The 22,606-nt window shown below is 43.4% G+C and overlaps 1 long non-coding RNA gene across 1 annotated transcript; it reads right to left on the bottom strand.

Moving 5' to 3' along the window:
• Positions 1-121: 121 nt before the first annotated feature.
• On the bottom strand, positions 122-22,583 carry LOC129699783 (uncharacterized). The gene is made up of 3 exons (XR_008723933.1): positions 22,494-22,583; positions 7,113-7,203; positions 122-571 (listed from the first exon to the last, which is right to left on the bottom strand). It is a non-coding gene; the product is annotated as an uncharacterized LOC129699783 (long non-coding RNA).
• Between the last annotated feature and the right edge of the window lie 23 nt (positions 22,584-22,606).

Below are 22,606 nucleotides of genomic sequence, written 5' to 3'. Positions count from 1 at the left end.
TTTTAATGTTGGGCATCAGTAAAATCCTGCACGCTCCAACCCAACAGCAAACATTGGTTACTGCAAGTTTCCTGATCATTTGAGGCTCGGGTAAGTGTAGTATTAATCTTTAAGATTTTACAATAGTTTTTGCCCCCACAAGAATATATTGGGCTTCCTTTTACAGGTTTCCTTCAGCCATTCATGAACTAGCCAGTTCTCCCACTATCCTGTCCCTAACCCCTTGCACTACTTTTGACTTAGATCTAAGATGGAAGACAGTATCAGATGATAAGAACGAGACCCAGAAGTTAGAAGTTGGACAGTTTGTTGGCCTCTTCAACACTCCCGCTTTGATTTCTGCCCAAAGATAAAGTTTATCCTGTAATGTCACCCATCTAATAAACGTCAGGCAATAGCATGTAGCAAGAAATGTTTAAGCATTATCACAGAGTACCCTTTGCTAATCATTTTTCCATCTGTTGGTAACCTTTTTCACGCATGATCAATCACATATATACATTTAACATAATTTCTTGTGTTATCCATTATCTAAAGTCTTTATAAATTTTTTCATCTTCTTTCCTCTGACCTGCAAAACAGAAAGAAAAGTGTCCTTCAAACTCTCATTTTGAAAGCTATAATTCTGAAGCACCAAGACTCTACATAAAGAAATGTTACTAAAGCATTACATGATGAATCTTACTCAAGGACCTCCCTTTGATTGACCTGTAATAAGATATTTACTATTGACTCAGGGAGCATAATTGGACTCTGATTTTGTAACAAAAGTATTTCAGTAAAAGTTGATTTTTTTGTGACATTTCATAGATTTTTCACTGGAAATCATTTAAACATAAGAATTTGAATGGGGTCAAAGTTTCATGAACAATATTTCAAAGTCTTCATCTAGCGTTTAACTACGTCACCGCATTTTGTTTCAGTTTTAATTTAACATTAAAGCTTTAAAACATTCTGTGTCAGTTTAAGAATTTACAAGGCTGCCATTATGTCGTAAGGCCATACTGAACCTGCATAAATCAGATATGCAAGTAAATTAGTTTTATGATATTTTGCACTGACTATTTTCAGTTATCACATACCATCATCAATATGATGGCCCCATAATAGTTTATTGTTCCATGACATTTATTTGTGTCATGTAATGCAAACCCTACAATGTAATAGGCCTCTGACTGAATTGAAATGCTGTATGTTTACATTCTTATTGATATGAATGTGCAAATGTTGTCCTTTGTAACAGCAGTCCTTTTAAGTTAACAATAAGATCATATGGGAAATGAATGCATTTGCATCGTGCCGAATTTCTGCTAATAGCACCTGGTACATTGCAATTTTGTTTATAGGAAAGTGGCTGGCCTTTTTTTATTTTTCATAACTTTTTTTTATCATTTCTAAAGCTTTGGAAAATGTTATTCCACAAAATTTTGTGCACATTGCCAGAAAAATAACCATGTATAAATTGAATATTTACATGCTGGCTGAATTGTGAGCTGCAACGGGAAAATGTTTGCAAAGGTTGTAGCGATTTAATATTTGTTATTTTAATTAGATTTTAATGAAAAAGTAATCTGTTCATATATTTTGACCATTGTACTTCATTGAATTAACAGTCAGGAGATTCTTTTTTGCATCCTGAAATCAGTTGACAGACCTCCACGCACTGATATTACTTTTTTCAAATGTTTAGTGTTTAGTATTTTTAACAAGTTACTTTTGTACAAAATGTACACTGTGAGAGTATGTTGAAATGTCTATCTAGCAGATGATTTGAATTTAACAGTATTTATGTATGTCATCATTTTGTTTACACTACTTGCTTAAAATTCCATTTAAAGAATCCATTTATAGATAACAATGTCAGTTTAAAAAAATTATCTTGTAGCATGCTTATGTAATAGATTAAAGGTACTGGGAGAGTGCCATTGCAGTTTTGATGTCCAGATTAAATTTTAATCTGAAAAAGCATCTAAAGCATTCATAAATTGGGTTTATTTGTGTACAGTTTTGTAGAACAAAAAATTAAAAATACTTTCCTAACTCTTTTAAAACTGTGTTATCAAGTAATAGGAATGATTGAAAGTGTGTAGTTTCAAATCACATTATGTCCATCATGCACATATAAGAATTAATGTTTTGGTATTGCAACTATTCAAGATACTAATTAATCTTTCCATCGTTTTAAATTACCAGCACATCATTGAGGCTTGAGTGCATGATTAACTTGTATAGTGTCTTATTATGTTGTATTTCAAAGTGCAACACATACAATTACATTTAAGATTCATTGATTTATTTGGGTGAATTTAACAACCATTTTACACATATAAAAGATCCTCTGTAACATATCAAGTTTCATTGTGGTCAGATCCTGGAGTGATATTTGATATTTAAACTCTTAGGTGAGAAATTGCATCAGAAAAATAACTACAAACTTTTCTATTGTGACTGACTGGCATCCAACAAGCTCAGTGATACAGTTTTCATGTAAGAATTGGCAAGTACCAAAGCAAATATTGGCATTTGCCTTACAATGTACCTGGGATGATTCACACAAATAATAAAACACTTATACAAGAGCATAGGTCCAAGAGCAGATGATACATTTTATTAATCAATTAACATATTTCTATTCTGCCTAATTTAGACATCTAAATGTTTAGAGATGGTACTGCACTGGATTGACATTCCATGTAGGGTCAAATCAACCAAGAAAGCAACTGTTCTCTGTATGGAATCCTACAACACCTCACTGTGACATCAACTTAAATCTAAACTCTGTTTTTGCTAATAAAATGATGAGTATCAGGTGGATCTGCTTCGTATCTCCTTTCTCTGTAAAACAATTTAAACGTAACTGGCCTTTCCTAATTATTGTAAATCGTGAAAACTGAAAGAATAGACAACAATATAGGAAGGAACTGCAGATGCAGGTTTACACCGAAGAAAGACACAAAATGCTGGAATAACTCAGCGGGACAGGCAACATCTCTGGATAGAAGGAATGTGTGACGTTTCGGGTCAAGATTCTTCTTCAGATTGAAAATCGGGAGAAGGCGACACAGAAATATGGAACGATAAGATGTGAAAACGAGATATCAAAAGACGCAGATCAAGGAAAATGTAGAATAGATCATTGTTAGTGACAACGCAATCATTAACATGACCACAAAACAAACAGAGATTAAATGTAATCGGGGACAGTCAGACTGGTTGGAGAAGGTTACTTGAAGTTGAGAGAAGTCAATATACCGCTGGGGTGTTAGCTGCCCAAGCGAAATATGAGGTGCTGTTCATCCAATTTGCGCTGGGCCTCACTAACAATGGAGGAGGCCCAGGCAGAAAGGAGACACGAAGATCGGAGCTGCGGGATATCGAGATAGCTCCTCGATATCCCGCAGCTCTGCTCTTACTCCCCCTCTCACCAGTTGCAACTGGGACAGAGTCCCCTAGTGCTCACCTTTCACACAGACATTTTCTCCACCTCCCAATGGAATCCCACTATTTGCCACATCTTCCCATCTCCGCTCCATTCCGCGGAGACCGTTGCCTCCGCAACTCTCTGGTTAACTCGTCCATTCCCTCCCAAAACACCCCCTCCTCAGGTATTTTCCCCTGCAACCTGTCCCTATACCTCCTCCCTCGACTCCGTCCAAGGACTCCAACAGTCTTTTCAGGTGAGGCAGAAGTTCACTTGCACCTCCTCCAACCTCATCACTGTACCCGCTGTTCCAGGTGTGGACTCCTATAAATACTCCTCCAAACATGGTGCCCTGGGGGGGGGGGGGGGGGGGGGGGGGGGACTGTATAAACACTGTTGTAATTTCTACATGGTGAAACCAAAATGTATAAAAATGGCCTTTATTAACATCTGACAATGTGCACTTTAACCACATGTGATCTTTTTCTATTGCAAATTGTGGAGTACAGAGGCAAACATTATGGAGGGCGCTGTATATATTGGCAAGACCAAGCCAGGCTTGGCGATCGTTTCGCTAAACATCTCTGCTCAGTCCTCCTAAACCTACCTGATCTGCCAGTTGCTTAGCACTTTAATGGGTCTGTCTCACGGACGATTTTTCAGGCGACTGGAACGGCGACTGTCAAGAGTGGAACACACAAGCACACATCGTTTCCTACACCAGCCCATTATGCAGGCAGGGGACAGGGCAAGCAGGGGGAGCACTGTCTGAGTGAAATTCAAACGGTGCAAAGCCAATGTGATACAGACACACCGCGAGGAACAGGAAGGTTTGGCGCTGTAATTAAGACGGTGAAAGCACAGTACGGGAAGGGTCACGTAAGTGCTTTAAAAGAGGGCGAAGAAGGAGTGGAGACAACATTTAAGAAGCCAGAGATACACGGCTGTGAAGTTCGGCGGACATTAGTTATCCTTGGTTCTGAAAACTGCTGCTTACCTTTTTTGTCCCCAAATGAGCCAATGAAATTCACCGGTCAACACCGGCTACAACCTATGAGAACCTACGACAACCTTCGAACTCCTGGCGACCCACCTACGGCACAAGAATTCGTGCTACTCTCCATGGCGGCTTCGTTCTGGTCACCGCTAATTTTGCAACATGTTGAAAAATACGCAGTGAGCATAATGAGGCCGCGACTAGTTCCCAGAATGCGGGAACTCCTTACGACCATGAAGGTGACTACCCGGCAACCACCCGCGAACATGTGGCGACGTCATAGTGTCCTGCAGTCGCCTAAGTGGGACAGGCCCATTACTCCCTCTCCCATTCCCACACCAACCTTTCTGTCCTGGGCCTCTTACATTATCAGTGAGGCCCAGCAAAATTGGAGGAACAGCACCTCATATTTCACTTGGGCAGCTTATTGACTTCTCCAACTTCAAGTAACACTTGCTTTCCCTCTCTATCCCTCCCCCTTCCCAGTTCTCCGACCAGTCTGATTGTCCCGATTACATTTTATCTCTGCTTTGTTGTCACCTTCTCCTAGCTGACAATTATCTATTCTACATTTTCATTAAGCTGCATCTCTATTGATGCCTCGTTTTCGCACCTTACTCTTCCTTATATCTGTGTCTCCCACTCCGCTGACTCTCAATGTGAAGAATGATCTTGACCCCAAACATCACCCATTCCATCTATCCAGAGATGCTGCCTGTCACAAATTACTCCAGCATTTTGTGTCATAGTTCAAGAACTACCAGGTCCCATCCAAGGACCTTAGCAGTCTTTCCAGGTGAGGCAGAGGTTCACCTGCAACTCCACCAAACTCATCTACTGCATCCGCTGCTCTAGGTGTTAACTGCTCTACATCGGTGAGACCAAGCGTAGGCTTGGCGATCGCTTCGCCCAACACCTCCGCTCAGTTCGCAATAACCAACCTGATCTCCCGGTGGCTCAGCACTTCAACTCCCCCTCCAATTCCAAATCCAACTTTTCTGTCCTGGGCCTCCTCCATGGCCAGAGTGAGTTCCACCGTAAATTGGAGGAGCAGCACCTCATATTTTGCTTGGGTAGTTTACACCCCAGTGGTATGAACATTGACTTCTCCTTGCTTTCTCCGTCTTTCCCCTTCCCAGCACTCCCTCAGCCCACTGTCTCCGCCTCTTCCTTTCTTCTTCCCGCCCCCCACCCCCACATCAGTCTGAAGAAGGGTCTTGACCCGAAAGTCATCTATTCCTTCGCTCCATAATGCTGCCTCTCCCGCTGAGTTTATCCCAGCATTTTTGTCTACCTTCGACTTTTCCAGCATCTGCAGTTGCTTCTTAAACAGAGCTACCAGGATGATTATTTTGAGGTCCGCAGTTATGATTTTGTGTAAACACAGGCAGTTCAAAGTGATTATCCAATCGAATCACTGGTAAATTTTGTTGTAGGTGGATTAGCTGAAATATTTTTAATTTATCATCTGCAGTACCATGTTCAATTTAAAGGAACTTGCTAATCAAGGTGATGTGCAGAATTTTGTCTCAAAAGTGGGTCAGCAATTTGTAGGTTTTTATGTACCTTTGTGTTTTAACCAGCTAATTATCTTTATCAATGTTACAATTTCTGTGACATTTTGAAGTTTTATGCAAATAAAAACATCCAGAAACCCATTACCAGCCATTGAGAGAAACCAGTAACCACCTTTATGTTTAAGAAAGAACTGCAAATGCTGGAGAAATCAAAGGTAGACAAAAATGCTGGAGAAACTCAGCGGGTGAGGCAGCATCTATGGAGCGAAGGAATAGGCCCTCCATAGGAATTCCTTTGCTCCGTAGATGCTGCCTCACCCGCTGAGTTTCTCCAGGATTTTTGTCAACCATCTATCTATATGTGGTATCAATGATTTACTCTGTCATTCATTCATTAATTAATTTATTCAGGTGCAAAATTCAGTGTTGTGGTTTACATCTTTTGAGAGATTAGATACTGTTACTGTTCCAAAGTATCATTTGATTTTTGCATGCATATTTGTCGCATGAGTCATGTTCTTTGCCAAATTGATCAGGGTGTTAACATGCATGCGGTACATAATTACTGAAAGTATGCATATTGTGACATCACGCTAATTTGGCATGAGCATTGCCATTTTGAAGCTCAATGATTCATCGAGCATCACTTGATGTCACACAGCTAAATAACATTCTGCATCAGGGAAAATATCTTCATTAGGGATTTTTAAAATAGGTTGTCAACTGCTTTTAAATTATTTTCCTGTTCATTTCTACAAGTAATTGGTATGATTGTTCAAACATTGATGCTTTCCAGTTTTTAAAGTTTCTCACGTTTACAGGATATGATGTGGCAGATGATGAAGGACTTTCAATCAACATCAAAGTTTCTGCATAAATCAATTGCTACCAAAACTTGATATATTAATAAGCATTCCACTTGAAATTCAGCATTACCATGAGATTGTTCAATGAAAATGAGAATGAATGGGCGAACTAAAGATAATAGAACAGGAAGCATTTCTTGCACTTGAAAGTGGTGAGGTAGTCTGTACTTAACTCGGTGTCTTCATTTAAATTTACCAGCAGCTGCGACTCCAACTGTAACTTAAACTATATTTTCCATAACTCATGGTGATAATAGCCAGGAATTTTCATATATTGGTAGCCTGCCCAAAAAGAAGTTGGTAATACTTACCTTCTTCAGAGGGATACCTCTTGCAGGAGGGCTTGTTCAGGATTGCAGACTTCCCATCGGTATGTAATATAATTGACAGTATCTACAAATCCTGGAAGGCACAATATATAATTACTGTCATATTGCAACATCAGCTGGTGTGTGATCATTCGCAGCGGATCAGCTACGTCTGCAGTACCTGTTTGTGGCAATGGAGCCATCAATTCAAACCAGATGCATGACTGACAATATGGCTAATAACTTGCATCCCATAAATATCCACACAATTAATAGGCAACTCAGTACTGGAGAATTGGAGTCTGCCACATGCTTGCCATCATAAGAGCACAGGCCATGTTGTATTACTTTGAAAGATAATAGGTTTCTGGAAATAGGAACTGGATAGGTCAACTGCATAGTTCTCAGCGGAAACAAAAGAAACTGAATCAGAAAAAAAACTGCAGGAAAGAAACTCAGCGCATCTGACGACATATGTGGAGGGATTGAACAGAACACTTTGGGTCAGGACACTTTACACTGATTTTACTAGGAGGAATAAAGCTGAAAGTGACTGGTGATGGGAATGGGCACAATGATTGGCAGATGGGTGGGGTAAGTGACAAAGCAAGAGGTGCAAAGGAGAAAAGATAACAATCTTCACTCTATGTGACCTCATTGATCTTGATAATCTGCTGGACCACAGAGTGCATTGACACCCTGGGTACTCCTTTTATTAATTGAAATTATTTATCATAATTGCAGTAAACTGGGATGATGAGGCATATCTTTCTTGCTGCAATCCAACAAATGCTGTTATATAACAAGAACTGTCACATTAGCCAGCATGGTTAAATCTATTGACATACTAATGCGATGTTCACACAGTACTGAAAAGATCAATCACTATTGCTGATTTGATCCATGTCTGGTTTTGCTATTTCGGACCCGATCCCTAATATGTCGGGTTTCCACCATGCCATCCTGTGAAATGTAAGCAATCATACTTTCAGTTTGAGCTACGACTTTGAGACTACAGTACCTGTTGTTATGGTCTCTTATGTATTCTTATTAAAGTACTTATTATGAGGTTTTATGACTCAATGTTAACAGTACTTTACACATGGTGTCAGAAGTGGGATCGCGTGAAATATTGTGGAGATTGAGAAGATCTAAAAATACGTTAGACCCGGTTCTGCTGGACTTCTCCATGACCGCCTTAGCACTGCGGACAGCCCGCTCAACCAGTCCATTCAATGGGATACTCCGGACTGCTAGTGATGTGCTTAAAGTCCCATTCTTTTGCAAAGTCATAAAACGCTGGCTCGTGAATTGTCCACCATTATGAGCGAGGAGCCCCATGGACTGAGAAGTGTCTTGCAAGTTTCTTGACAGCCGCAGAAGAGGTTGTGCGGAGCAAGTTGGTCTCGAACCACCCGGAGTAGGAGTCTACCAGGACCAAGTACTGATTGCCGCGCCAGTCAAAAATGTCGGTGGCCACAGTGGACCACGACAGGTCAGGAACCGAGTGCTGTAAAAGAGGTTCTGTTGATGCGGCGTCATGCTGTTGCACACAGTGCAAGACTGCACCCTCTGGCGTATGTAATCCGAAATAGCAGGCCAGAAAAACATGCTCTTCATGTGTTGTACGGTTGCTTCGGAACCAGGATGTCCTCTGTGTGTGGCGTCCAAGTACTCCTGTTGGAGTGAAGCCGGGATCACTGCCTTGAGGCCCTTCATGATGACTCCGTTTTCAATGGTAAGTTCATCTCAGACAGGGAAGTAAGGCTGAACAGGAGGCGGAAACAAATGCTGCTTGCTGGGCCATCCGTGGTTGATGACTGGGGTGAGTATCTGCAGCGTGGCATCCTCTGCGAGCCACCTGAGTTTCCAGACAGGAAGTAAGAATAAAGCCGACTGATAACGTCAAAATTGTTCATTTCAATTGTGTGCTGGGTATTCTTCCTCCTGGGAGCGCGAGATAAAGTGTCAGCCAGATACATATGCTTACTCCGTTTGTAAATGAGAGTGATGTCATACTTCTGGAGCTGCAGCATCATTCTTCACCGCCTCGCTGGAGCAGCATGTATAGGCTTGTTTAAAATGGTGACCAAAGGCTGGTGGTCAGTCTCTATGGTTACAGCCTTACCAAAGATGTAATCATTGAATTTGACACATGCGAAGACCACCGCCAGCAATTCCTGATCTGAGCATACGTCGTCTCTGTGTCCGTCATCGTTCAAGAAGCGTAGGCAACAGGCTTGCCATCCGGCAGGCACGCAACGCCGAGGCTGTACTGGGATGCGTCGCAGGTCAAAGTACAGTCTGATTGACATTGAAATAAACCAGGTTAGGGCGCACGACATCTGTTATTTGAGTGTCAAAAGCATGTTGTTCGTGCCACGTCCACGCAGTGTCTTTGTGAGTAAGCTGCCTTAGGGAAGCCGAGAGCTCGCTGAAATTAGGGGTGAACTTCCCGAGAAATCTCTGGAGACTGGTGACATCTGTTGGCTCTGACATCTTGCTGATAGCTGCAGTCTTGGAAGGGTCTGCCTTGAGACCATCACTTGTGAAAACATGCCCACGTAGCTCACCTGGTTAACACAAAACAGACACGTGGGGATTAAGTTTCAAGTTCATTTTACCTGACATGCTCAAGCATTTTCGTTAAATTAGCATCATGCTGTTCTATGTCTTTGCCGGTAACAATAATGTTGGCTACGATGATTGCACAAGGGAATCTATCAAAGAGTTGCTCCATAGAACGCTGAAACATTTCTCTGGCCGAACTGCTACCGAACGGCATCCGCAAGAATCTGTAGCGGCCGAAAGCAGTGTTAAAGGTGGTAAGCAGGAATGAAGTATGATCCAGGGGGATTTGCCAGAAGGAACTCTTGGCAGCTAACACAGAATACTGCTGCCTTACCCAAGTGGGCAGTTACTTCCTCCACGGTACGCATGGGGTGATGGGGCCTTTTGAGTGCATTGTTTAGGTCCCTCAGATTAATACATATGCAAATCTCCTGTTTATACTACTTTTTAGCAGCCACCATCGAGGACACCCAATCTGTGGGGTCTGAAACAGGTGTGATAACTCCCAATGTTTCCATTCTGTCCAGTTCGGCTTTGACCCGGTCTCGCATGGCAATGGGTGCACGGTGGAGCAGGACAAACCACGGGTTGTACCTCTGGGTCTAAAGTCATAGAGCAAGTTATTGGTAGCTTGCCCAGTTCCTCAGTGAAAATATCCTGGTAATCTGTAAGAATACGTTGTGTAAATTTAGGACTTGGAGTTAGTTGATGCACAGCCTTGCTGAAGGAAACAAGTCCCATAACTTTGCAAGTATCACAGCCCAAAAGAGGCACGATCTTGATGTCCACGACATAGAACTCCAGCCTGTATGATTGATCCCCTAGATGGCACTGCAGCTTTACAATACCAATGGGGTTAAGTTCACTACCACCATAGGCCACGAGAGTAGAGGAGCAAGTTTTTAATTGCTCTGCATTCCGAACGTGGATAAATTCCTCGTGAGACAAATCATTACATTTTGCATCGGTGTCGATCTTCATTTCAATCGCATTGTTGTTTACCTTAATAGTTAACTTTATATCCTTATATGTCTTTGTATGCTTTGGATACCCATGGGCAAAAGCCTAAGAGGGAGGATGTAAATTTTACTTTCGGAGTCACGTGAGTGACTACGTGAAGAACCCCGCTTACGACGCATGCGTGTCATATCGCTACACGCATTGCAACGAGTCACACGGGGGAACGACGTTCCCCTAGCGGGAGAATTTGAAAGTCGGGAACAGCAGGTAAGAGACTCTGCGTTCCTTCCACTTACCTTTTAGGTGGAGACATGGACCGGATCCATGAAGGCTGCGGAAAGCTGGCGGGGGAGAACCGCGGAGTGCGGGCAGCCGGCAGCAGCAGCAACGGCACGCAAATCTTCCGGAGAGGAAACACCTGTGCCCGACTTCGCTCCCGCACCGGCAAAATTCACTTCTCGGCCGGGCGGGAAGCGAAGCAAAAGACGTCCCGTATGCCAGTCTCAAGCGAGTCTGGCTTGGAGCAGTCGCTAGCGGCCAGCGCCGAGGCTGGAGGACAGAGAGCAACCACGGGGACCAGTGCTGTAAGTACCGGGGTTGGTCCGAGGGGTCCCTAAGAGCAGCCGGGAGCGGCCAGTGCTGAGGGCATTGGAGCCGGTCTGACCGGCTGCAAAACGACCGCAGAGGGACCAGTGCCGTGAGCACCGGGGTCGGTCCCAGCGGTTTAAGATTAACGAGCAGCCGGGAGCGGCCAGTGCTGAGGGCATTGGAGCCGGTTTGACCGACTGCGGAACTACCGCGAGGGACCAGTGCCGTGAACACCGGGGTCGGTCCGAGCGGTTCGAACCTGACGAACAGCGGGAGCGCCCAGAACTGAGGGCATTGGAGCGGGGTTGACCGGCTGCAAACGACCGCGAGGGACCAGTACCGTGAGTACCGGGGTCGGTCCCAGCGGTCTGAGATAAATGAGCAGCCAGGAGCGCCGTACTGAGAGCGTTGGAGCCGGTTTGACCGGCTACACAGCAAAAAATCCCGACGACTCGGGTACAACCCCACGGACCGCATTGAATTGAATGGCGGTGCGGGCTCGAGGGGCCGAATGGCCTGCTCCTGCACCTAATTTCTATGACCCTTACTATAGGTATGTGGGAAAATGGTGTAAACCTAAAATAGAATCTGTTTGTTAATCCTTTGGTTAAAGTATTAGATGGGTCCGAGGCGCTGGAAGTGCGGAGAGGGCGCATTAATGGCGCTTCCACAATGTCCTAAAAATAGCGACGAGCTGTCAGTACTGAAGAGCACTGAGTACGCGTTGGACCCGCTAGCCCACGCTGGAGGAAGCCGGTACGAGTGGCTGCAGCATGATCAGTAGCCAGCACAGGTGCCTGTGAGTACCGGGACCGTGTGGAGTGGTGGACCTACATACAGGACCGGTGCGAGGAAAACCCGCAAACCAGTGCCCGTGTGTACGGGGGAAGGGAACAGCGGAGGAAAAAAGGAGCTCCTTCACAGTGGCAGTCACATGAATGTGGAGACTAGCCACAGTGGGCAGGAGGTAAGCCCCACATGGGTACCCCATGCGGGACCCCTAGAGATCTCTAACTCTTTAAAAAAAAGAGTGGGCAGGACCCAGATGGGCCAGACCCTGACCACACAGGATTACATAATCCAGAAGCTGCTGGATGGTGGAGACTGGGATCCAAGGATAGCAGCCAGTATAAATTACATGACTGGCCATCAATTACAACAAATTTTTACTGACTTTGCTGGTAAATATGGTACAGCCTTAATGGAGACTGGCAGGGAACAAACTATCCATCAGACTGCTAGTAGATTGGCATAGGGACTGTGTGCCAGCCATATAATATCAGACATTATCTGATTACTGAACGCAGTCACGCGTCATTCAAACTTACTGGTTCTTTCTAGCAACATGGAGAGTTACCCATGTTACTATCTATATTAACCTATTTATTGTAGAATTGAAAGCACCTCTTCTACACCTAGGACTGACGGACCATAGGCGGAATCTTTTCAGCGGGTCACAGACAGTCCACTCATTCAACAGTACTTGGTATCCTCTAGAAATAGGAAGCACGTTCATAACTATTATCATCACCCACAGATCTATGAACAGCCATCTGTTCTGGAATTCCTGGCAAGCCTCCATTACGATGAGAGGCTTAATCATAGTACCACAATTGCGCCAGGAGTGCTCTGTCTACATACCTGTCAAAGGTACAGAGCGGCATTCTGTGGGGACACACACACTGGTAACAAAACTCATTAGGGGCATGTTAAAATTAATCCCCAAGAACTAGGTACATTCATATATGGGATGTGAGATTTGTACTGACCAAGTTAAGAAACTGGTCTCCAGTTACAGCTCTATCATTACAGAAACTGACTATGTAAACAGTCATGCTGATGGCCTTGGTCACGGCACAAAGAGTTCAGTCACTACAGAAACTAAGGCTGGACAACATGATGATTTCATCAGGGAATTAAACCTGTCACATTAATCATAGGGTCAAACAGAACAGACAGGGGTCAGCAGGCCTAAAAACAAAGTACAGAGCCTATACGACAGATGGTCGTTGCTGTATTATAACTCATTTACTATCATACATGAAGTATGCTAGATCATCAGAGGAAGAAATGTCACGTTTATCAGCTTCTAATAGCCATTCAAAACAGTGACAGTCCAGATCATCTCTAAATGGCTAAGCAAGTCCTAACAAAGGCTGGAGTGGACACTAAGGGAAAATTTAAATCTTACTCCATCAGGGCTGCAACTACATTGGCAGCTATGAAGTTGGACGTACCAATGTACAAAACCCTCAAGACAGTAGAATGGTCAACGGAGGAAACTATCCAACAACTTTATAACAAACCAGTTATTGAACCTGGAAGAATTGCAGAAACAATTTTAAGTTCTGCATATAATTCACTGCATAAATAGGGGCAATAATTGGATTTAATATTTTACAGTTGGGTTTCAATATCGTATTATGTTTAATGATGTTAACATCATTTCTCCCCACAACCAAGGCAGTTGTGAAGCATGGACTCGTTCCACGGCATGAGGTCACAGAGCTTTGAAATCTTCACGTAGTCACTCACGTGACTCCGAAGTAAAATAGTAAGATTAAACGAGAACTTACCAGTTTGAAGTTTGATCTGTATTTTATAATAATAATAATAATAATAATAACTTTATTTGTTAAGCACCTTAAAAAACAACCAAAGCTGACCAAAGTGCTGTACAGAAAAAAGAAAACAAGCAAGACATCATAAAACAGGCAGAACAACAGAACATACAGCTAACACGAGGCGCATAAATTACATACGAAAATCCAAACAATAAATTAAAATACATAAAACACGAGTACGAACCACGCAGCAAAACCAAGCAAATAAAGTAAATAAACAATTCAACACCTTACTGGTCTACAAAGGCCACGGAGAATAGAAATGTCTTCAGGAGTGACTTAAAAACAGCTAGAGAAGGGGCCTGTTTAACGTGCAGAGGCAATTCATTCCACAATCTCGGAGCCGACACAGCAAAGGCACGGTCCCCTCTGAGCTTCCGCTTAGTCTTTGGCTCAATCAGGAGCAGCTGATCATCTGACCTGAGAGAGCGGGAGGGTGAATAAGGGTGAAGAAGCTCAGATAGGTAGGACGGGGCAAGACCACTTAGGGATTTAAAAGTAAATAAAAGAATTTTAAAACAAATCCTATACTGAACAGGCAGCCAGTGGAGAGAGGCCAAAAGGTGTGAAACATGATCATGCTTTCGTGTGCCAGTCAAGAGACGAACAGCTGCATTCTGTACCATCTGGAGACGGGCGATGGAGGACCGACTAACCCCCAGATACAGTGCATTGCAGTAATCCAGCCGGGTGGTAACAAAGGCGTGGATTACCGTCTCAAAGTGCTACCTCGACAAAATCGGCTTTATTTTTGCCAGCTGCCTCAGATGGAAAAAAACAGATTTAACAACAGCCCTTACCTGACAGTCAAATCTAAGCTCAGGGTCCACTTTAATCCCCAGGTTCGTGATGTTAGGTTTGAGATATGCAGACAAAGAGCCTAGAGGAGGAACGTTGAGGGAATACGTGCCCTCTGCTCCCACCCTCTTATGATCATATCAAAAACTGGTATCTCTTTCATATTCTTACTATGTTAGGTCAATATAGGATATCTCTGACCTCACACCGCTGCTTTGAAGGATGACACGCATGCGTCGTAAGCGGGGTTCTTCACGTATTCCCTCAACGTTCCTCCTCATAAAATACAGATCAAACTTCAAACTGGTAAGTTCTCGTTTAATCTTACTATCAATCACTATTGCTTATTTGATCCATGTCTGGTTTTGCTATTTAGGATCCCAAATCCATGTCGGGTTTCCACCATGCCATCCTGTGGAATGTAAGCAATCATACTTTCAGTTTGAGCTATGACTTTGAGCCTACAGTACCTCTTGTTGGTTCTGTATTTATTCTTATTAAAGTACTTATTATGAAGTTCTATGACTCAGTGTTAACAGTGCGTTACAGGAAAAGTATAATTTTTTTGCAAAGGTATGTATATAAAGTCAGTGATATACTTCCTTAATTGCACAAGGGCTTTCTGGCAGCTTCTAAAAAACTTTGGTTTTTCAATGTGAATACACATCAAATTCCTGTCCCAAGAAAATGTTGATTTAAAACCTCAATAGTTGAATTACTGTGCAAGCTGCTCATGGGAAGCAAAAACCTGTGCTAACTTTGAACCTGGCTATTAATAGACTAAGCAATTCCTTGAATTCATTTCAGTCTTGGTTCTCAACCTGATGGCTGCAAGCGTGAAATCAAAGGTTTGTTTTTTTATCATGATAGTTTTTGCTATCCCACCTTTTGCTCTTCTACCAATGCCTAACCAAATTGTAATTCTTGCATATCCATTTGGGATGAGAGGGAGCAGTGGGAAAATGCAGAATTCAATACCTTGAATATTAGCTCCCTAGCTCATCAACATAACTCACTGAAGTAGAATCCTGACCTGAAACGTCACCCATCCATTTTCTTCAGAGATGCTGACTGACCTGCTGAATTACACCAGTAATTGTGCCTATCTTTGGTATTAACCAGCATTTGCAGTGCCTTGTTTCGATCTAACTCATTATTTGCCTGGTGCACAAAAATAATCTGCAATGGCTTATTTGACTAACTTTGTCCACCATGTTGAAGAACAAGGGTAATGAGCATATATTCAAGATCATGGAGCATGAATTCCATGGCTGCATCTTCACTGCCCAGAATTCAAGAAATCAGTCTAGAAAGCAAAAATGACGACAATAAATATAGACATTGTCTGTATCACGTTTCTTAATGCTAACTACAAAGGCACAAAGATAAAGTCAATTTTATTCGTCACATACACCCGAAGGTGCAGTGAAATGAATTTGCCAGCAGCGATAGACTTAAAAAGAATACACAATAGAATTTAACACAAACATCCACCACAGCATTCTTCTCTGGTGGAAGGCAACAAAGTTCAGTCAGTCCTCCTTTGTTCATCTGTGGTCGGGGCCATAAACCCTCCATAGTCGCAGCTACGGACGACCCGATGTACAGGCCCTCTCGTCGGGATGATCAAACCTCCGACGTCGAGACGGTGAAACACACTCCACGGCTTGGAGTGCCCGAATCAGCACTTTCCTACGGGAGACCGCGGTTTCAGGATGTTATAGGCCGGCGGTCGGAGCTCTTCTCCAGCGATCCCCAGGAAGGGATCCCAGACTCCGGATGGTAAGTCCACACCACGCCCCCGGTTAGAAGCTCCACAGACCACAGCCCCATAATGCCAAAGTCACCAGGCCAGCGATCGGAGCACTCCTCTCTGGCAACCCCCGGCAAGGGTTCGCCTGCTCCACGATGGAAAATTCCATGCTGCGCCCGCTGCTGAAACTCCGTGCCTGACTCCGGGAAAGGCCGTCCAATCCACGCTGTTAGGCTGCGAGGGAGACGACATGGAAAAAATCATCACCCCGTCGAGGAGGCAACCAAAAGCCATTTCCCCATTTCCCCAACCACCCCCCACACAAGACACACCAAGAGACTAACATTTAGACACACCAAAAAAAAGTTGACATAACGAACACGCTACTGGCAGGGCAATTGACTCACAGCGACCCCACTGACACTGTAATACCTCGCTATTATGCCGAATGTACATTCAGCTGTTGCATACGACCACCTCTCGTCTATTAATTATACAGATTGCAGTTTTGCTCATCTTCCAAATTGCTATTCAAGTTCTTTCCTACTCAAAACATTCCATTTCCTACCAAAGTTATTTTTCCTTTATGCTAAATACCTGGATGTCTTTATTGGCTTTCTTAATAGACTTTCTTGCATGAGAAGGAAGCAAAAGGGTGAGCAAGTTGAGGTGTGATAATTTTGTGACAGGACCAATCTAGAAACCTGGCTAATCCCACTGCCATTTTTGTGAATTTGAATCCAAATTCATATAAAGTGATGAGATCAAAAAGTTAGTATGAGTAAGAAATAACATGTTCTAGGAAAGTTCAACTACCATTTCAATCTTTTTCGGGAGGGATCCTGTTCTCATTTTGTGATCTATATGTGTTTCATTGCCAATGCGGCTGACTTTTAACTATCCCCTTAAAAGATTTAAGACAGCTGTATTCAATTTCTGTAAAATATGAATAAATCAAAATAGACAATTCATAGATACATAAATACATAGACAATAGGTGCAGGGGTAGGCCATTTGGATCTTCTAGCCAGCACCGCCATTCAATGTGATCATGACTGATCATCCACAATCAGTACCCCGTTGCTGCCTTCTCCCCATATCCCCTTGATTCCGCTAGCCCTAAGAGCTCTATCTAACTCTTTTTTGAATGTGTCCAGAGAATCGGCCTCCACTGCCCTCTGAGGCAGAGAATTCCACAAATTCACAACTCTCTATGTGTGAAAAAGTTTTTCCTCATCTCAGTTCTAAATGGCGTATCCCTTATTCTTAAACTGTGGCCCCTGGTTCTACACTCTCCCAACATCAGGAACATGTTTCCTGCATCTAGCGTGTCCAATCCCTTAATAATTTTATATGTTTCTATAAGATCACCTCTCATCCTTCTAAATTCCAATGAATACAAGTCCAGTTGCTCCATTCTTTCATCATATGACAGCCCCGCCATCCCGGGAATTAACCTCATGAACCTACGCTGCACTCCCTCAATAGCAAGAATGTCCTTCCTCAAATTAGGAGACCAAAACTGCACACAATACTCCAGGTGTGGTCTCACCAGGGCCCTGTACAATTGCAGAAGGACCTCTTTGCTCCTATACTCAACTCCTCTCGTAATGAAGGACAACATGCCATTAGCTTTCTTCACCCCCTCTGCCCGGGGTTACATCAGCACCCGGGTGGTGTTAGAGAGGGACTATGTGCTGTCCATGGGCACCCTGGAGGATTTCCAAGACCACTCTGCACCGTGGGGGTCTAATGCATCCTGGACAAGGATTGTAACATAGCTGTATAGTATTTTATTTTGTATATTTGTTTGTCATGTATTATGGTGGAGGGATCGGATTTGTTTTATTGTACTGTAAATATTATTTTTAATACTTGAATACATTTTTTGATTAAAATTTAAAAAAAAGCTTCACTGCCTGTTGTACCTGTAAGCTTAGTTTCAATCGAGGTATTGACAATAATTATAGGAAATCCTACCAGTTGGGAATGGATGCCAAAGAATATAGCACATGTTTTCTTATGACCTCAAATACAACAAATATTTGCATTTATTTAGTGCCCATAATTGGTGAATGACCTTCAGAGTAGATTAATGAGCTTGATTTAAAAGGTATGTTTTAAAATGCATTTTAAAGGTAAACAGCGAGGGTGCAAAAAAAAAGTAAAAAAGATGTAACCTGTCTGCATCATAAAAAAGGTAGTTGAAATACCTTATTTTTCCATTATTTGTGTTTTTAAATAGTTAGATTTTCTATGAAAAGAGATCATCTGCATCGACCATCATTGATGTAATTTATTACATCCATCTTCACTATCTAAAATACCACCCACTTTGGTATCATCTGCTAATTTGCTAATCTTGCCATATATGTTCTCATCCAAATCATTGATATAGATAACAAACTGTAATGGGCCCAGCAGCAAACCCTGAGGCACACCATAGGTCACAGGCCTCCAGTCCAAGAAGCAACCTTCCATAGATAGACACAAAAAACTGGTGTAACTCAGCGGGTCAAACAGCATCTCTGGGGAAAAGGAATAGGTGACGTTTCAGATCGAGACCCTTGTTCAAGCTGAAGAAGGGTCTCGACCAAAACGTCACGTATTCTTTTTCTCCAGAGATGCTGTTGAACCCGCTGAGTTTCTCCAGAGATGCCATATGACATGCTGAGTTACTCCACCTTTTTGCGTCTATCTTTGGTTTAAACCTGTATCTGCAGTTACTTCCTGCACAAGCAACCTTCCACTATTACCCTATTCTTCCTTCCATTAAGCCAATTTTCTATCCATTCAACTATCTCTCCTTGAATCCCATGTGAGCTAACCTTCCAGAGCATGTGGAACTTTGTTGAATGCTTTGCTGAAGACCATATATACGACATCTACAGCTCTGCTCTCATCAAGACACTTCTACTGACTGCCCCAAGTTTCTCAGTCCTCCACAGTAAAAACAGGAGAAATACTCATTGAGGACCTTGCCCATCGCATATGGCTCCACATCACACAGCACGTCACACATAGTTGACCGATTTGATTCCTGAAGGGTCCCACTCTCTAGTTACCTTTTTCTCTTAATATAAAATCTCTTGGAATTATCTTTGATGTTATCTGCCAGAGCTATCTCCTATCTAGCCTCACTAGACGAACCGTCCATAATGTCACCTCTGACCACTGCCATGATATCCTCCTTAACACCGCCTCCTCTTTTACCCTCACCTCTGTCTCTTCTGAAGCATCTGTACCCTGCTGCCAGTCCTGCCAATCTCTTAACCAGGTTTACATAATGGCTACAATGTCCCAGTTGCACATACCTATTCACACACGAAGGTCACCTGCCTTACTTGTCAGAGCCCTTGGATTAAAATAAGTGCAATTTAAACCAACATTATTCCTTCCTCACTCTCTGCCTTGCTCCTGTCTATACTGTCCTCTATACTTTCTCTCATCGCCCTACCCCCCCCCCCCCCCCCCCCCCCCCCCCCCCCCCTGCTAATGTAGTTTAAACCCACCAGTGTAGCATTAGCAAACATGCCTGCCAGGATATAGGTACCCCTTCAGTTAATGTCCAACTCATCTCCCTTGTACAGGTCATCCCTGCCCAGAAGTGATTCCAATAGTCTAGAAATCTGAATCCCTGCCTCCTGCACCAACTCTTCAGCCACACATTCATCTCCCTTATCTTCCCGTTCTTACTCTCACTAGCACATGGCACTGGAAGCAATCCAAAGATCGCTACCCTGGAGGTCCTAATTGTCAGCTTTTTACCTAACTCCCTACACTCGTTGCTGAACCTCCTTCCCTTACCAATATCATTTGTGCCAACATGCACGATGACTTCCGGCTGCTCCCCCTCCCCTTTGAGGATGTCATGCAGCTGCACCGAGATATCCTGCACCCCGGCACCAGGGAGGCAGCACACCATCCTAGAGTCCCAACTGCTGCCACAGAATCACCTATCTGCACCCCTAACTAGAGAGTTACCTACCAATATTGCCCTGCCTGATGTCGCCCTTTCCTTCTGAGCCTCCGCGGCAGGGTTGGTCTCACAGCCTTGCCTGCTACTAAATTGAGTTAAATTAAATTACATAAATGTTATAATGTTCTACGCTGGATAAAGACTAAGAGTATTCACTTTATCATAAACAACATGGAGAACTTTTTGAACTTACTCCAATTCTCCACTTCAATAATAATAACAATGATTATTATTTGAACGAAATGTCGTTCCTCACGGGGCTGAGGTGCGGTGCCAGATCAGCACATGTGTGTGCGTTGGGGGCAGCAGGGTATTCATCATTCTAACAGCTCCGCCGTCATCCATGGCTTCTGGTTGACTCGATTGGTGATGTTCATGCTTACAGTGACGTCCTCTGTGCATTTATTGATGTAGCTGGTCACAGACTCGGCATATTCTCCAATGCTAGTGTGGGTGCCATATGTGGCTGCTTCCCTGAATATGTCTCAATCTGTGGTTTGAAAGCAGTCTTGTCGTGCTGCAGTAAATCATGCGGGCCATACTCTGATCTGCATATGTATTGCTTCTGTCCGCTTAAGTACCGCTTTGTATGAGGAGGGTGAGCATGAAAGTGATGTGGTCTGAGTATCTCCCCTCTGGTTGCAAAGTTGATGTATTTGGTGGAATTTGGGTAATAGAGTTTTTAGGTTGACATGGTTAAAATCCCTAGCAATCACAAATAACCCATCAGGATGAGTAGTCTGTAGATCGTTGATAGCTCCGTAAAGTTCACACAGTGCCTCCTTGGAATTGGCGCTGGGAGGGATATACACAGCCACAACAACAACGGCAGTGAACTCCCTCGGCATAGCCGGCATTTAACCATCTGAGTATCTCCCCTCTGGTTGCGAAGTTGATGTTTTTGGTTGCATTTGGGTAATAAGAGTTTTTAGGTTGACATGGTTAAAATATTGTGGGCCCGTTTGGAAGTTTAATTCTATAATATGCTATTGAGGGAATGGCGGCACTGTCATATGCTGAGAGAACGGAGCGCGTAGAAACCAAGAACCAAGAACCAAGCAGTTGGGCTTGTACACTCTGGAATTTAGAAGAACGAGAGGTGTCTTATTGAAAGATATAAGATTGGTAAGGGTTTGGACACGCTAGAGGCAGGAACCATGTTCCCTATGTTGGGGGAGTCCAGAACCAGGGGCCACAATTTAAGAATAAGGGGTAAGCCATTTAGAACGGAGATGAAGAAACACTTTTTCACACACAGAGTTGTGAGTCTGTGGAATTCTCTGTGGAATTTCCTGGTGGTGGAGACCGGTTCTCTGGATTATTTCAAGAGAGCTAGATAGGGCTCTTAAAGATAACGGAGTCAGAGTACTGATTGGGGATGATCAGCCATGATCGCTTTGAATGGCGGTGCTGGCTCGAAGGGCCGAATGGCCTACTCCTGCACCTATTGTCTATTGTCTAATATCTGTTTAAATAAAGAAGCACATAATAACCACGATTGTAGTCGGGACAATTATTAAACCTTAGAATGTAATTGTAATTCTCACGTTACTATCTACAATGGTTCAACATGAACCGCAAAGTGCTCCTGAGAAGTCCATCTTCCGGCAAAAATCACACTCGATCTCGAGAAAAAGTGTCGGTGTTTCTGTGGTTCAAACACATGCGAAGAGCTTTATTTCCTGGAGGTGCTCGCGTTTTGACAGCTATAATCCCAGCGTGTCCCGGACCCGCGGGCTCAGCTGGTTGCGCCAAAGGTTCACTGATCACACCGTGCTGCTTACTTCAGGACTGAAGAAGGGTCTCATCTCGAAACGCCACCCATTCCTTCTCTCCAGAGATGCTGTCTGTCCCGCTGACTTACTCCAACGTTTTGTGTGTCTTCTGTGTATTTTGAAACCAGCGAACGCAATTATTTCCAACACCACATAGACAATAGACAATAAGTGCAGTAGTCGATTCGGCCCTTCGAGCCATTCAATGTGATGTGATCTACTTGTTTTAGATATGCCACATGACATTTCTTGTAAAGAATTCTAATAACATCAGAGCATTCATGAAGGTACACCAGTATATATGTATCATGTGTAATATTAGTTACAATTACTCACGGTCCAATTAGCTCGCAATAGGAATTTGAGAAAACTTCTGTACCCCCTCCAGGGATGCGATGGAGTCTCCCGGTTGGGAAAGGATCTGTCAGCCGGATAGGAGGCGGGTTACT

Source organism: Leucoraja erinacea, chromosome 8, assembly GCF_028641065.1.
Source record: "Leucoraja erinacea ecotype New England chromosome 8, Leri_hhj_1, whole genome shotgun sequence".
Taxonomy (NCBI): Eukaryota; Metazoa; Chordata; class Chondrichthyes; order Rajiformes; family Rajidae; genus Leucoraja; species Leucoraja erinaceus.
This window is presented reverse-complemented; position numbering and strand designations above follow the sequence as displayed.